Raw genomic sequence first — 14,929 nt, 5'->3', positions numbered from 1 at the left:
CCCTACCGACGCAATGTAGAAGTTGCTTGACAACCTTTTTGACAATTTTTTTGACAACAATGACAATTTTTACTCAAATTGTATCTAGTCTCAATCTATGACCCCTATGACCCGATAATGACTGAAATTGTATCTAGTCAACCCACTCTTGTGATTCACATTCTTCCCACAAACAATACATGCATGAAGAGAAAAAACATACCATCTATCTTGTATAAATTACCAGTGAACTTGAATTTGAACTCATAAATGAGTGCATGTCACTCGATCCTGCAACTGTACAACAATATAGATAGTTTTCAATGTTAGATTCAATGATCAACCAAAAATATCTACGAACCATTGACGTACTTGGATTACCGGGACCCATCATAGACTTACACCATCACACAATTATTTTTGCATCTATCAACTCAACACCACCTTCGTACTTCAATTCTTTCCTAGCTAGGGCTCTTTTCACATATGCTCCTGCACCATCATGCTCTACCTTACCATGTCCAGCCTCAGTGAAATTCCAAAATTGTTGTACACCGCTTGTCATATGCATCCTTGTCAACCAATAAAACATCCTTGCATTCTTGAATTGTGCGGTGCAATTATCTAACCATATTAAGTGTCGGTTGTATCATATGTTCCTTTCCCTTAAACTATCATAGAAAACTTTAAAGCATCCTTGTACAAACTCTGATGAATGAGTACGATCATCACTTATGTAGAAGTGATACTCTCTTACAACCTTTCTATCCTCCTTTGTGCTATCATCTGCATGCATGAATGCTATGTGTACAAAAATAGAAACTTGTGTTGAGTGATAATACATGGATTGCACTTCATTTTGAGGTTGTAGTGTATAATTTTCAGCGAAATCAATGATAGAGACAATGGTGCCAAGAGGAAATGTGTCCTTACATAACTTGAATTACTCATCTAACCATCGAGCTCTATGTGTATGCATTATGTACTCATAAACTAGTTTCTCTTGAAACATTTTCATAAATTGAGCTACACATATATCATTTTTCACTAGCTCACATCTCTTCAAATATTTTCCATCTTTAACTCCATATGTGACTGTCTTGTATTTTCCAAAAGAAACTAGTTTCGCACCAATTTCATGTGTGCTCTCCAAATGTACGCATCTTGGTAAACGTTGTAAACCACCACATATAGCACAAGTACCTTCCAAACAAGGAATCTTATAATAAATGCAACCATCATGTCTATTACATAGCATACTTGAAATAAATTCTCTTACCGACTTAGGAGGTGCTTGTATATTACATTCCTACAAAACATTGTTAGTGTGCAAAGTAGAACAAATATGACGAAAAAAATCATAATGCATGGAAAATTCATTATGCATCCTACAACAACACGTGGTGCATACACGATTAATCTTAATATAAAAAGGTTTTGCCATTTCAAAAAATCTTTGAGGAAACTTTTGAAGGAATCTTTCATAAAATTTAGTTTGAGTCATATCCAAATAGTGTTTGGCATGCGGCTCACAATTTGTAGACCCAATTCGCCTTCTAACAACATCTCTTTGGTTGGAAAAAACTCTTGTGTTGTCATGCCAAAAATATTCAATTAATGTTTTTAGTGCATCAACAACAACCTTGTCTTTGCGTGGTAGTCTACCCGAGAATGCCCAAAGAGAATTATTGTTAGGTTCCTCTATTTTTTTCCGCCTCTTTAATGCTTTACTTAATGTTATTCTACTAACGTTTAATGACTTACTTGTTTTTCTTATCAAACGATCTTTTTTTATTTTCTTGCTCATTATGGTTGGTGTAATGACACGTCGAGTAGCATTAGAATCTTTAGTACATGATTTTGAACCAATAGCTTGATATGCATCAAATAGATTTCTCACAATAGTTCTTTCACTATTACTTTCAGATGATCTCAGGCCTAGAATATTCATTGTCTCTCTAAAATTCAAATTTTTAATCATTTGAACAATTAATTGACATCTTGCAATTTGATTTAAGTCTTCAAAATAGTTTTGCCATATTCTTTTAACCATTCTCCTACAAGTTCGTTCATTCATTTTATTGGGCATTGGCTTCAATATATTCTCATCAATGTCAATTAAATACTTTGGTTTCCTACGAATGATTCTAGGAGGTGTTAACATCGGTGCATTATGTACATTCAATTCATCAATTAGAGAAGGTGTAATATGTTCATCATTTAATTGATTATTCAATGCGGTATCTTCTTCAATTGCATTAGGTTCATACGGTAAATCAAATGTCTCTTCTTCAATTGCATTAGGTGCATTATATTCCTCTGGTAAATCAAATTGAGATGTTGAGGATGACATACCTTCTTATCCCATTGTTCTTATGTCACACAATTTCTTCATACGTTGTCTTTGTCTTTCCTTTTGAGCCTCTCGTTGTTCCATCATTCCTCGCTTGTTCTTTCCCATGGTTGATATCAGTTGTCCTAAATAGAATCATATTACATATATATGTAAACAAAAGTTCATAAACAAACAAATAACCCTAAATATGCATCTTATCACTATTTTTTGGAATCAAACTATTAAACAATCACAATACTATTGATAAAACTAATAAGAACAACAATTCAATCATTTGAAATCATGCAAAAATAAAAAATTTACTTACTTCTATGTATAAAACAGTGATAGAAGTGTAGACACGGTTCTAGTGGGGCCTTCAACGACGTCAAAAACCTTTTTTGAGGCCGTTGAGGCTCTTGGGACACTAAAACTATGTCTATGTACTGCGTACGCACTACATTAATAACCACGTATGCGCTGTTAGTCCATAAAATGTTGGCAAGGCCAATGGTATTCTTTTTTCCCATTTTGGACTAATAAGTAGCACATACATGCTCCTAAGCCTAAAATTTTTTATTGCAGGGTAGCGAATAATGGGCTCAGTACCCCATATGCGCTTACAAGTAATAAGTACCGCGTACGCGCTCCTACGCCTTAAAAAAGTTATGGTAGGGCAGTGAACTAATAGTTTTAGTACCCCGTATATGCTATTGGTAGTAGAAAAGATGTTAATGAAAAGGGAGAGAGAGAGAGAGAGAGAGAGAGAGAGAGAGAGAGAGAGAGAGAGAGGAGAGTAGGGGGGAGGGAGAGAGGAGGGGGCGGAAGGGAAGGAGGGAGGGAGAGAGGGAGAGAAGAGGGGGGAGGGTGGGAGAGAAGAAGGGGTATGGAGGAAGGGAGAGGGAGAGTAGGGGGGGGGAGGGAGGGAGTGGGAGAGAGAGAGAGAGCGAGAGAGAGAGAGGGAAGGAGGGGGAGGGAGAGAGAGAGAGGGGGGAGGGAGAGGAAGAGAGAGAGAGAGAGAGGGAAGTAGGGAGAGGGAGAGGGAGAGAGAGGGGGGAGGGAAGGTAGAGAGAGAGAGAGAGAGAGAGAGAGAGAGAGAGAGAGAGAGAGAGAGAGAGAGAAGAAGAAGGAGTATGGAGGATGGGAGAGGGAGAGTAGGGTGGAGGGAGAGAGGAGGGAAGGAGGGAGAGGGAGAGAGGGAGAGAGAGAGGGAAGGAGGGAGAGGGAGAGAGAGGGAGAGAGAGAGAGGGTGGAGGGAATGTAGAGAGAGGGAGAGAGGGAGAGAGAGGGAAGGAGGGAGAGGGAGAGAGAGGGAGAGAGAGAGAGGGTGGAGGGAATGTAGAGAGAGAGAGAGAGAGAGAGAGAGAGAGAGAGAGGACACCATATGACTGATCTCGATTGTGACTATAGGAATTATAGAAGAAGAGAAAGAGGGAGGGAGAGAAGAAGAGAAAGAGGGATGGGGTATGGAGAGAGAGAGAGAGAGAGAGAGAGAGAGAGAGAGAGAGAGAGAGAGAGAGAGAGAGAGAGAGAGAGAGAGGAAGAGATATTGAATCTAGGACACAATATGACCCTTAGAACACAATATGACCCCTAACAACATCTAAGGGGTCATATGACACTATATTATCCCTTAGCACACCATAGGACCTATAATGACACCAAATAGTGTCCTAAGGGGTCATAGAACACCATATGACCCTTTAGAACACCATGTGGTGTTGTTATGGGTCACTGGTGTCCTGAGGAGTCATATGACATCCTATGATATAGGTCGTATGGTGTCTTAAGGGGTCATATTGTGTCTTAAGGGGTCACAAGGCACCATATGACCTCTTAGGAAACAATACGACCTCTAATGACACCTAAGGGGTCATATGGTGGGCTAATAAAATGATATATTAAATTTAAAGCTATGAATAAAACATCATACAACGAGACTCCAAGCGAACAAACAACAAGGCTTCGCTAAAAAGAAAGTGTAAGAGCTTGACCTAACCCTAAGAGTACTGCCTAAGTTCTAAAACATATGATGGTTATAAGACTGATCTTGATTGTGACCATAGGAATTACACACTTGATTTCTTTCATGGGTATGTACTGTTCCAAGCCGTTTGACAAGTGATGATCATCATATACTATCACTGCCATGCATACAACAAAATTTAATTTCTGTAGGTGACAGACGTTGTGTAACAACATGGGAACTCTCGCATACCCAACACTATCATTCTCCAGGACATCATCTGTGTTACTCTCCCTCTTTCTCTTCCTACATGTTGTTTCCTTTTAAAAAAAATATTGCAGGTACTCTAACTCATCATGTTAATTTGTTGACACTATTTTCCACATCTTCTCTACTCATTAAAAACACATTCGAGAAGAATATTGCTGCACGTTTCCTTTTTTGTCACGTTAATACACCCATGGTTCAATTTCAAACCTTATTCATCCTATTCAATATACACACACAAATGCATTAGTAAATTTTCTTAGGAGAGCATACATGATAAAAATCAAAGAGGAAGTTGCAGACAAGCAACAAAGTCACTTACTTCTATAGAAGTGCAGACACAATTGTAGTGGGGTATGGAGGGAGGGAGGGAGAGAAGAAGAGAAAGAGGGATGGGGTATGGAGGAAGGGAGAGAGAGAGAGAGAGAGAGAGAGAGAGAGAGAGAGAGAGAGAGAAGCACCTTGTATGCGTTTGAGAGGGGGAGACTGTTGGTGTAAATAATTATTCATCTTGGATATTATTACACTTACTTAAGTTTACTTAGGATAATGCATTTCATAGTAGTTTGGATATGAGACACTTGGGTGTTTGTGCCACATTGGGATAGTGTGTGTAGGAGAAATTCCACCTTTTATGGTGTTGATCTTGTTATTACACTATCATATCCACTTATAGTGGAGTGATAATTCCACCTTCAGTGGGTGATCCACTTCATGTGGAATATTATATTATTTCTCCTACCTACCCACACCTATTTCCTACCTACCCTTGTTTCTTATTGAGCCACATGTCATGTTTGTGTGTTCATACATATCCCTAGCCTTGCCTATATAAGCAAGCTTATCTACATTGTATTAAAAAAGCTATGTTATTGATCATTTTCTATTGATGAGAATACAGTTTATTCTTGTCCTATATTGTGTCTCTATTTTGTACATTTCATTGAGTTCTTGATCTTGGCAAAATCCAACATGGTATCAGAGCCATTAGGGCTTCATTGATTCGTCTTGAAGAGGCATTATTGCTATGTCAAGAGGTAGATCTGAGGAGCAACATCTTTTGGAGGCGTCCTAGACCAGATCTGACCCCGCCATTGTGTCCAGAAGGCCGTTTCCATGAATTTTGGTGAGAAATTTTTTTTCTCCAATTTTGCTTGTATCGTACGAATTTTCGGAATATTATTGTATTTTTTGGAATTTTTTTATTTTTTCCTTTTCCTGAAAATATTTTTCAAAAATTGAAAAAATAAAAAAAAATCGAAAAAAAAATTGATTGAAAAATCATCAAAAAAAAAAGGGAAAAAAAAAAAAATCAAAAAAACAAAGTTTTTGGGGGGTCCGTAGACCCCCCCCCCCCGTGAACCCGTACCTCGCAGGTTGCAGGTTTCTGCACGTACCGCCTTCTGTCTGCGCACCTGTACCTTGTCTGCGGCAGGCGCTCCATATCTCCTGCTGGCAGGGACCCTGACGCCAGCCGCCGCCACGTCCCTCCGCTTCGGACGACACTAGCACCGCCGCCCGCAGTGTACAGCGTCCGCCGCCACCACGATGCCGCTCGAACCCTGCGCATCGTCCCGGCCGACCGTGCCTGCAGCGCCACCACCTCAGCACCGGCGCCTCCCACGAGCCACTCTTCAGCACTCGCTCCTCCCCTTCGGCGCCCGATACCTCCGCCTTCGACTCGTCTGACTAGTCAACCAAACCGGCGAACCCGCGTCAGCCATGTGGCAGGCGGCCACTAGCTCGTGGGTACCTTCCGTACAGTGACACGTAGGCCATCCGTACACATAGTCATCTGCCACGTGTTTTATCTAGTCAGCGAATCTGTATAGTACAGAATACACAGTCAGTTGACCACGTCATCTGTCCGTACAATACGGACGCCCAGTCAGCAGAGGGCAAAGTTTTGCGATGGTCATACGGCTGTCAAATTTAATCGCGTGAATTGCTGATGTCAGCACCACATCAGTAGGGTTTGAAAATTTTTGGACCCCCCTCTCATTTGCATTTTTGATTTTGCAGTTCAACTTCAAATGGCCATAACTTGCTCATTTTTGCTCCTTTTTGGGTGAATTTTTTTTTGAAATGGGCTAGAATTTCATGCTCTCCGCAGTGGTGAAGAAATTTTTTGATTTTGATGCACGGATTTTTCAGAAAATGCAGTTTTTGGTGACTGTCCCTGAGTAATCCCAGTTTTTGCAACTTCAGAGGCTTCGTTTGGGGTCATACGACCTCCTTTTTAGGTGCCGTTTTTTTTGAAAGTGCGTATTTTTTCGTCTAATTTCACATGATGCTATCAGATTGATTCCATTGTAAGTAGAAATTGTACTTTCAGATTTTGGCCATTTTTGGCTCTCTTGGTACTTGTATATTTGCTTGAATCTCAGTTAGATTCATTGCACTATTGATTGAAGTATCTTGTATCTCATTTGAGAAGTTGTAAAATTTTCATCATAAGTCCACTTTGCCTTGTTTTGCAAGTGGCTCATTGTAATCGCACTAAGTATAAAGTGCCAAAATCATCACTTTAGGGGGGGTACTTTGATTGAGTGAATTTGGGGGGGTGTCTCTTGTGCTTTTGTTTTCTTGTGTTCCTTCCTTTTTTCTGCTATGGGTTCTTCTAAGTTTCCTCTCTTAACTCCACATAACTATGCTACTTGGAAAATTGATGCAAGGAGTAAACTTATGGAAAAAGGACTCACTCATTACATTGATGGAACTATTGTTGCTCCAGCTGATCCTAAGGCTGATCCAGTTGGTCACTTAGATTGGCTCACTAAAAATATCATGGCAATTGGTACCTTAAGAAAGTATGTATCAAAGGATCTCATTTTTCATAGTGAGAAATGTACTCTAATCAAGGATGCTTGGCAAAAGTTTCAAGACTTGTATGGTCAAGTTGATGAGATTAGGGGATATCAAATTGATAGTGATCTCACCATGTTAGATCCCAAGAACTTTGATACTATACAAGATTATGTCACTAAGGCAAATGAGTTGAGGGCACAACTCAAAGATTGTGGCATTGATAAGAAGGATACTCAATTGATATTCAACTTGATAGGCAAGCTTCCACAAGAATATGCAGCATTTGTTTCTAGTTTCCAAACCCATAGGATGACAATGGGTTCAAGCTACACAATGCCTACATTTGATGCTTTCAATGAAATGTTGATGATGGAACAAACTAAGTTGATAAGCATGGGCATTCTTAAGGCTTCTAAGTCTCAAGCATTAGTGGCAAATCAAGGGAACAAAGGAAATCAAGGAAAGGACAACTCAAACAAGAAGAAATGGCAATCAAAGCCTAAGGACAAAGCACCATCTTCTCCAAAACAAGGAGATTCATTCTCTTCCAAGAGAGATAATTCACCAAAGAGGGAGAAACCTACTTGTGCTTATTGTAAAAAGATTGGTCATGAGGAGCATCGTTGCTATTCTAAGAAGATTGATGAGCTCACACATATCATCAAAAAGCATAACATTGATTTGCCTAAAGTCTACAAGAAGGATGATTCATCAACTTCAACTTCCTCACATTCAAAAGGAAAAGGGCAAGCATTCATGGCTTCTAGAAGTGGAAAGACTCACTCTTTTGGAACAAGAAAAGGAAAAGCTCTATGTGCTACTATCAGTCATGATTCAGAGAGATGGATTCTAGATTCAGGGGCTTCTCATCATATGGCATCTTCACAGTCTATGTTCTCTACATTTGAGCCTTGCACCATGCCACAGATTTTGATGGGCAATCATACATACATGGATGTGATTGGGAAAGGATCTATTGACATTGGGGATAACTCCTTCAATGATGTGTTGTGTGTACCCCACTTGACAAACAATCTCCTTTCTATCTATCAAATCACACATGGCGCAACTAAGAGAGTTGTGGAGTTCACACCTGACTCAGTTTTCATTAGAGACATGGAGACTAGAGCTATCATTGCAACTGGGGTGGTTGATCATGCATCTCGGTTATACTCCTTTTCAGATTTTGTTGATGATGATGATTTCACATTTGATGATTCTATACATGATGATCACACTTCTTGTGATGATTCAGATTTTGAGGAGAACTTTGGGCACTTGAACATGGGGATTCTCACATGTGACCCCATTCTTGAGCCTTGTATTTCATCTCCTCATATTGATATCACATCACCTATTGCACCTAATGATGCAGATAGTGCGACAGTTTTACCTTCATGTGATTCAGTGCAGCAGGATATTCATTGTCTTCCAGCTTCAGATTCATGGGATGATTACTTGACAGACATTGCAGGTTTGTTTGTGGAATCCTACATTGCAAATTTGGGAGACATCATTGATGACATTCATCTTCTCTTTGATGAAGGTGATCCTTCTTCGATTTTTGCGAGGGCACACTCTGACCCTCTTGTTCATTCTCTACATGATCATTCTTTCGAGGTTGACATGATTGTGGATACTTATGTACAACAGTTGGAGGAGGTCTCTTTATTTTTTTGAGGAGACATGTGAGTCTTTGGGACATGTTCTACATCCATCTCCACTAGATCTTGGAGTGCCTTTTTCAGTAGTGTGGCACAGTTTACCACCTTTGGAGGGGGTATATTTCAGCATCGACATGGGGACACTTGAGCAGTTTTCAGAGATTCCTTTCATCATGAGTTTTCTTCATACATCTTCCCTTCATGATTGGGGAGACTTCATGGATACACCTTTGGTTTTGTTTCTTCCTAAGGGGAGGAATGTTGTTCAATGTTCGTGGAGCAGTTTCTTCATACATCGAGCTTCTTCCATTGGTACAGATTCTCCATTGAGGGGGGGTCACAGTTTGACTTCTCTTCTTCTCTCATATGGGGGGGACTTTTTCCTCACATGGAGTTTTGTTCTTCACATTCTTCTATGAGAGTTCTCTTCTATGTTTTTCATCTCTCTATTGGGGGAGGGTTTTTTCCCATTGGGTTTTTCTCTCTTTCCCCACTTTGTGAGAGTTTTCATTGCATTGGTTTGCATGCATTTGCATTTGTACATGGGTACCTAACATGGCCTAGTAGCCGGGACCCATCTTGCATTGCTTAGTTACATTGTAGACTTAAGTGCATTCCCCTAAGTTGCACTTAAGGGGGGGTGTTGGTGTAAATAATTATTCATCTTGGATATTATTACACTTACTTAAGTTTACTTAGGATAATGCATTTCATAGTAGTTTGGATATGAGACACTTGGGTGTTTGTGCCACATTGGGATAGTGTGTGTAGGAGAAATTCCACCTTTTATGGTGTTGATCTTGTTATTACACTATCATATCCACTTATAGTGGAGTGATAATTCCACCTTCAGTGGGTGATCCACCTCATGTGGAATATTATATTATTTCTCCTACCTACCCACACCTATTTCCTACCTACCCTTGTTTCTTATTGAGCCACATGTCATGTTTGTGTGCTCATACATATCCCTAGCCTTGCCTATATAAGCAAGCTTATCTACATTGTATTAAAAAAGCTATGTTATTGATCATTTTCTATTGATGAGACTACAGTTTATTCTTGTCCTATATTGTGTCTCTATTTTGTACATTTCATTGAGCTCTTGATCTTGGCAAAATCCAACAGAGACAATACACTTACATGTGTATATATACTTAATATATTATATATTATATGTATATACACATATTATATATACAATATCATATTATACACATATTATATTACATGTGTTATATGTATATACACATATTATATATTACATATATTATATGTATATACACATATTATATATAGAATATCTTATTATACAATAGCGCGTACACACTGTTTATAGTAAAAAGAGCACATACGCATTGTTTATAGTAAAAAGAGCGCGTATGCGCTGTTTATAGTAAAAAGAGCGCGTATGCACTACTTACACCATAAGTACCCCGTAAGCGCTTTTGACTGTTTAGGCTTGGAAATAGGCTTAGATGACAAAGCTACGGTTTGGAAGTTTGATTTCCCTCCATTTCTCTCATTTTTGACGTGTTTTATTTTATCAACTTGGTTTATCTACTTTGTCATCATCAGGTTTACACTTCATCAAGTGGGTATTTCTAGAATTGCCACCATATTTTCACCCATCTTCTGAGCTTTCTAACCATATAATTTTTTTTCAATTTGAACAACAATAACATATTATTATTGAATTTCTTTTAGCAGTGTCTCCATAGTTATCACATACATAGGTGCACCCATTTTTGAATAACTTTTGATATACTTGTCCAAATTTAAAAATAATTATATATTATTGTAGTGCACGCGATTCTTTACAATTTTTTTTTAAAAATTGTATTTTCGATTTGTTTAGTGCAACTTATGCTTCGCGCACGAATAGGTACCTAATTTTCAGGATGTGCTCGATTGGAAAAATCATAAAAAAAAATACTCAACAAAAAATTACAAAAAAATACACATTTTCTAGTTCTCACTCTTAATTATCTTTCTGCCAAAGGATTTGTCAAAATACTAAATCTAACTATGAATTTTTTGATGTGCATGTTAGACACTGTTATGTTTTTTCTAAAAAAAATCAAGGTCAGTTTTTCATGCGCGAAAGATTTGACCCCCTTAATCTTATCCAATTTTGAAAAAGTTTAGTTGTTTGGAAACTAGATTTAGAGTAATACAATATTTTTTCTTTGATTATCTTCATATTTTGAGTGGATGACTTTCAAATTTTGCCTCCAAGTTCAGGTTCACCTGATTTTAGAAAAAAAGTGTCCACTTATACCCCCCTTTTTGACCACCATCTTTGTGCACTTACCCATCACATGGAAGTTTCTGAAACCATTTTCAACAGTTAATTTCTGTTTAGATTCTGCAACCATAGTGAGCCATGAGTTGACATTTCTTTGAGTCATTCAGTTAAACAATTTATATGCCTACCTTGGTTCCACATTTCTTTTATCTCTTGCAACTTGATTTGTGTTTGTATTGTGTTCCAAAAATCCCAGTTTGCACACATAGGGAGGGCATTGGTAAAGATTGTGGTAAAAAATCATACCCGATGCTTGGATTCGATGAAAATTTGCTTGAGGAATTGGATATTGGATTTTAGCGAATATCGGATCGCTCTAAAAACACCAAACTTGTGGGTTAAAATGACCCACATACAACTGTAATCGGGTATTTAAAATACTTGCAGGTATTGAATATCCAATACCTTTTTTTCATGTTTTTGAAAATACAATGTATTATTATTATTATTATTATTATTTGACTGCAGGAATTGAGTATAACACCCCGCTATAAACTATCATTTGGTGACTAGCGTGACACATCCTCTAGTACCACGTGGGTTGGGAGAGACTAGACCTCATGACCTCATGCTTCACCACTGGAAGCTCTTGTCAATTGAGCTAGGCCCCCAACCCAAAATACAATGCATTATTATTAATATATGATAATATATTAATAATACATATTTTTAATATATAATATATTAATATTATTCATGCGTAATATATTATATATTATATAATATAGTATTAATAAATAATATATAATATATTGGTAATTAGGAAGATGGCAAGTGCAGGTGGTGAATTCGGCAGAGGTAGCGGCAACGATAGGCTTCTAATCGGCGAGTAGATTGTAGTGGTTCTGATCAATGGCAAGGGAGGTCAGGGGAAGATCAGATCATGGAGCGATGAAGCCGATGAAGCCTTTCCAATCAAAGCAATAAGGAACCATACTACCAGCAAGCAACCAACTTTTAATTCATCAGCATGGAATGATCAAACCCTAGGTCAGCCATGGAAGGTGGATGCACCTAATCCTGTGTGGAGAGGAAGGAGGGATCTTAGAATATAGAAGAAATCTGATGCTAGTCACCCTACATAAATAGTAATCTCAGGCCAATAAATTCGCAAGCATGGAAGAAGAACGACTTTTCTTGGAGCAATGATGGTTGGTTTTGATCTGCGAAGCTTCCTGCTTCTGATTTGGCGCACAATTGGAACTCAATCTTAAAACCTAATCCCTTTGTATTGGAGACGGGAACATTTAACATCCCTAATGGTCATAAGAAAGATTTCAACCCTCCTCTAGGTTATGACCCTAATAAGTTTCAGAATGGGAGGTTTAGGCAAGACAGAGCCTCACGAGCTGATCGAGTAGAGGCCTGGCATTGCACTGCCCCAACCAGAAATCAACGATCTATTCTAGATCGAGTTGGGAAGAAGGAACCCAGGCAAAGATACTAATCAGTGGTTTATGCAGACATCCACAAACTGGTAAGGAAAATCTTGAGACCCACTATTATTTTGGATGATAACAAGATCAATTTGGCTAGGTCAAATCTTCAAGATTTTTGTTTTTTTACTAAATGGGGTGGAGGCAAATGGTTAAGGGGGAATTTTGAGAAATGGTGTAGATCGCAATGGGGGCAGAATATTAACATTAATGTCCTTCCGAATAATTATTATCTGATTGAGTTTATGAAAAATGAGGACATGTTTAAAGCTAAAAATAAAGGTCCTTATACTTTGGACAGGATTGGGGTGCACATCATTGACTGGAAACCAAATTTTAATCTCCGGTTCCATTCCTTACTGGAAAACATAGTCTGGTTAAGGTTATACAACTGCCCATCGGACTATTGGCACATTGAGATTATTAAAGATATCTGCAAAGAGTTTGACACCTTTGTATCTGTGGATGATATTTTGGAGGATAGTGTTTGGGGTTGCTTTATCAGGATTTGCATTAACACCGGCCAAATTTCCAGTATCCCAGAGGAAGTCAAAATTATTGGTGTCAGTAAGGTTTGGATTCAAAGGATTGACAAAGAAGATCAGTTGCATCTTTGCCCCAAATGCTTCTCAAGGGAGCACATAGGTCTTGATTGCGAAGTTTCGACCTCCATCCTTAAAAGTTATGCTTGTGTGCAAACTAAGTCGACTGACATGAAGTTATATAAGGAAAATACAGACAAATAGGAAACAAATGATGTAGAACAATCCTCGGCTTCCAGTATGAAGGTGGGGGAAAAGAATAACCCTATTGTTAATTCTCCTCTTGTTGTGACTAATCACCAATAGATCCTTACTGATAATAGTGATAGTACTCAAGCTCTTCTAAATCTCTTGGATGTTGCTAAATCCCTTCAAAAGGATATTGCAACAAAGCTTGCAGCTTCTCTTTCCTCAGTACCCAATAAGGCTAGTCATTTTAGTGTGATGGAGGATAAGATCATTTCCCCTTTACCAGTTGATCCAATCACCTCTAGTGATTTGGGAAAGAAAGGCCCCACCACTGACTTGGAAGAAGGAGAAATTGATTCCTCTGCCTCGGAATGGGAAGAAGACCTTGAACTGGTTTCTAGCCTGATATTGGATAATACAACAAAAGGTTTTGGTAAGTCTAAATCACATATTATTGTACCAAACTTCAATCCAAAGGGAAAAAGGGGGCACAAATCAAGGAAAAAAATGCTGAAAATCACAGGTGCAGCTAGTGGGCAGACCAAACTTAATTTAGGGAAGGGGAACCCCCTTCCCTAGGAACCATACGACTACTATCTTGGAATGTCAGGGGCCTCAATGCCCCTAACAAATGGCACTTAATTAAGTGCTAGATTGATGAGACTAAGGGAGATATTTGGGTATTGCAAGAGACTAAATTGAGTCAGTCTGAGCTTATACTAAAAATGAAAGCATGGAAACAATGGAATGGTCTATTGAGGCAATCTAAGGGGGCCTCAAGTGGCATGGGAATAATTTGGAACCCTCTGAATGTTCATGTCACTCTCCTTGGTGAAGATAAATATTGGCAGTATTGTTTGGTCACTAGTTTATGAAAAAATGAGAGCTTCAACCTATTTAATGTCTACGGACCTTTTACTGCCAATGACAAACGTGAACTTTGGGCACTCTTGTCAGACAAATTCCAAAATATTCCTTTGGGCACCTGTGTATTTGCTAGCAACTTTAATGCTATCTTGGCAGGTAATGAAAAGAAGGGTGGTATTCAGAGGATTGGTTTGGCTCAGAAATATTTCTAGGATTTTGTTGATAAGAACCAATTATTGGATATTGTCCCAAAGAATGGGACCTTTACATGGACAAATAGGCATACCGGTTTCACTAAAATTGTTGAACATCTAGACCAGTTTTTGGTTGCTGATGATTGGCTAGCACAAAATTTTATTCTTGAATCATCTATTCTACCCCTTGTAGGGTCAGATCATTTTCCTATTTGCCTAAATGTGTCTTTAGGACAATTTGAGGGTGGCAGTACTTTTCGGTTTGAATTAATGTGGCTCATAGTGCCAAACCTACATGATTTGATAGTAGCATGGTGGAATGAGTGAACTCTCAGGAACAACTCGAGGCTTTTCAAGCGAAATAAGAAGCTCAA

Source organism: Cryptomeria japonica, chromosome 8, assembly GCF_030272615.1.
Source record: "Cryptomeria japonica chromosome 8, Sugi_1.0, whole genome shotgun sequence".
Classification (NCBI taxonomy): Eukaryota; Viridiplantae; Streptophyta; class Pinopsida; order Cupressales; family Cupressaceae; genus Cryptomeria; species Cryptomeria japonica.
This window is presented reverse-complemented; position numbering follows the sequence as displayed.